General features: G+C 44.5%; 1 pseudogene; it reads right to left on the bottom strand.

Annotated features, from left to right (window-relative positions):
- Positions 1 to 2248: 2248 nt before the first annotated feature.
- LOC130019808 (60S ribosomal protein L15-like) lies at positions 2249 to 2908 on the bottom strand (annotated as a pseudogene).
- Positions 2909 to 3557: the final 649 nt, after the last annotated feature.

Below are 3557 nucleotides of genomic sequence, written 5' to 3'. Positions count from 1 at the left end.
TTCCTCACCCGGGACTGCCGACGCCATGGGCAGACGAAGGAGGAAACGAGGGCCAAGCTGGTTGGTGATCAGTTGCCGTTTATTCCATTCTCCCCACGCACCTGTTCCAGTCTCACTAAGCTCCCCATTCCAGTCTCGCCCTGTCCCTCACTCCCATCTCCTCCTGTCCCCCTTGCTAGTCTCTCCATGTTCTGACTTGCTGTTCTCATCTCTCTAGTCTCTCCCTCCTCCAAAACCTTGGTGGTAGCAACCACACCCAGGTCCTGTAGCACAATCAACATATCAAATTTCAGTCAGGAGATCTGCTCAAGGGTGAAATACCACTTAGGGTTTTTCCTCCTTTCCTTAGTCCAATAGCCATTTAAACGTTCATCCTAATTCTACTTCTTAGTATTAGTCATATTGTATGTACATATGATTATATATATATACATATATATATATATATATATATATATATATATATATATTTGCTCGAGCGGGCCCAGTAACGTCTCCATTGGAGACTTTGTTGTTACTGTGTTTGGCATATCGAGTACTCTCGGTAGCTTGCCGGGCTCTCCGAGAGGGGCGGAGGAATCGAACTCGGGTCGGCCATGTTGGCCGCTTGTAAGGCGAATGCCCTACCCGCTGTGCTATCGCTCCAGCCCGGCAAGCTACCGAGAGTATTCGATATGCCAGACACAGTAACAACAAAAGTCTCCAATGGAGACGTTACTGGGCCCGCTCGAGCAAATCGATGATCAACGGGAGGGCCTTTTTATATATATATATATATATATATGCCTCTCGGAGAGCCCAACAAGCTACCGAGAGTATCCTGCCCTCACAGGCATAGCCTGGTAAGCTCCCTGTGGTGTATTTGATATGCCAAAACCAGTAAAATAACAGGCGTCATTCCCCTCACCCTGAAAGATTCTCCAATCTTTGGGAAAGATGAATAAGGAGAGGCTACTAAAATCTCAGGGCTGGGACGAATAGAGATATTACTGGAGCCTGCTCAAGTAAATCGATGAACAACGGGATGACAGTGATAATGTGATATAGTGATTGTATGGACACAATAAGCGATACATTAAGCTTGTAGGATGGCTCTCCTGGGGGAATCTCGCTATAGATCTCAGACTATAGTGCTCAGGCCAGATTAGTCTTTCCTAACCCTAGCAGGGTCCTAACCTAGTTGTTACTCTTTGTACCATTACAGAATTTGTCCATGACCATGCTCTTAACTCATAGTTAAGTATATGGCACTTGGTCTGGCCCATTTTGATGCCAAGGTAGCTCACAGCTTGCCCTGGGTCCATCCAGTCCCTCGTCTGGACCCTGCTTTTGGGGTGCTAGGAAGTAAGGAAAACTGATGCTGAAGTCGAGAAAACAGATACCCAGGATTGAATATCATTCAGAGTCAGTTAACTTCCAAGTTACAAAAGCATAGTATTAACTGTCTTCCTGTGTCTATACAAAAAGGACATTACTCTGAATTAACTATGCAAAGGACATAGACAGAAGAGAAAAGCTCTATTTACAAGTTAACAGAGTCTGATTAGGAGATAAAGGTTACTGACTGGTTGGGGAAGCTAGAGCACAAAGAAAGAGGTTACAGATAAATATAGAGGAATGGGAGTGCCACAGGAGCACTGTGATGGGTAAAATCCAATAAACCTAAGCTCCTTGTGGCAAGGCAGAAAGGATGAACCGATGTTATCCTACAGTGGTCAGGGCTTACTTTTGACTCTGTGCTCAGGGGTCATTCCCAGTGGTGCTTGGGGGAGACCTATGCAGTACCAAGAATTTGAACTGGGGTTGATTGCTTGCTATGCAAGTGCTTCAACTCCTGCTTTATCTCTCTGACCCTGATATTTTTCTTTTCTGTTGACCTGTGTTTTGAAGCTTTGCAACAGACCACTTATATGTTACTAACATATGCAGATTCCATTTATCTTCATTAGAGCTATGCAAATAGGCCTTCTCTGCCATAGAATGTGGAGTATTATGTGTAAGACAGATATTTATATGCATTTAATTAATTTTTCATAAGCTCTCTGCTACTTTAACATTAGATATTTCATTTACGTAATAGGAAACTAGAAAAAGGAAGTTTGAAAATACATATAGTCACCTTGTGAAGCTCATTCAGCTGCCAGGCAGTTCAATCCGTTAGGCAGACTTTAATCTGGAAATTATTTTTTCTTATATTTTTTTCTTTGAACTCTCCTAAGTGGTTTATTAGGTAAGAATTTTACAAATGTTACATTTCGCAGTAAGGATGGAGCTGGAGAGTATTGCACCTTCTCCAAGCTGTGCAGCGAGAGCCACCTATGGTGAGGTGGAACTCGTGACCCTTCCCAAGGCTGTGGCTCTTGCGATCACCCTGTGTCAGCCCTCGCATCTCCCTGTGCTTGTGCGCCAGTTTTGTGATCCACTGGGTATCAGGATTTCTTCTGAGAGCTGTATGGAATGGATCGATGAGGATAACCTCAAAGAATTTGTACGTGGAATCTTCACCAACCCAGTAAGAATTCAGGACTCTCAGAGCCCCAGAGTGGCATCCAGTTTGTTCCTGTGCTACAGACTGAAGGCTTCATGCAAACTTGAGCTGGTTAACACTGTGATGCATGGACTTGCCATAGGTTCCACCCTTCAGCACTGGGCATTTGCAACCACCATGGGCCCATGCAAATCCGATAAATCATAGCCTTGCGTGGCCTTTGTAGCCCAGACTGAGCGCCTTATCCGGTCGGGTGAGGGGGGGTTGGGGGGAGTGGGTTGGTGGGGAGGACCAGTGCAGCGTCGAGCGCTGGTGGTACTGGCAGCAGTGCACTCGCAGGAGGAGTCGCATCACAACCGACTGCTTCTTCCTCCAGAGCTCCTGGGTGTACTTGTACACGCCCATCTTGGCTTACTGATGGCTGCCGCCCAACGAAAAGGATGCTTGTATTTGTTTTTAAAATTAAAATGTACTTTATTGAATCACTGTGAGATATATAGTTACAAAGTTGTTTGTGCTTGAGTTTCAGTTTGAGCTTATCAATTTGATGCAGTTATTTTTGTTGAAGTGATTTATATTCCAGCACCTGTCTCTTCACCAGTATGCATTTTCCACCATCAATGTCCCCAAGGACTGGAGCGATAGCACAACGGGTAGGGCGCTTGCCTTGCACGCAGCCACCGGGGTTTGATTCCTGTGTCCCTCTCAGAGAGCCCGGCAAGCTAACGAGGGTGTCTCGCCTGCATGGCAAAGCCTGGCAAGCTACCCGTGAAGTATTCAATATGACAAAAACAGTAACAACAAGTCTCACAATTTGTTGGTGCCCGCTCCAGCAAATCCACGAAGAATGGGAGGACAGTGCTACAGTGCTAATGTCCCCATAATCTGGAAAATTTATTTGAAAACTTACCAATTTGATGCAGTTATTTTTGTTGAAGTGATTTATGGTATAGAAAAAAATCTTTGTCTCTCAAGAAGCAGACTATAATGGAATTCATGTGTTTGGAATTTTTTTTTTTGGTCTGGAATACATGATCAAAAGTAATAATAAAGCAAAGAATTTGGTTAC

This window comes from Sorex fumeus, unplaced genomic scaffold (assembly GCF_029834395.1).
Source record: "Sorex fumeus unplaced genomic scaffold, SorFum_2.1 ptg000009l, whole genome shotgun sequence".
NCBI classification, from domain to species: Eukaryota; Metazoa; Chordata; class Mammalia; order Eulipotyphla; family Soricidae; genus Sorex; species Sorex fumeus.
This window is presented reverse-complemented; position numbering and strand designations above follow the sequence as displayed.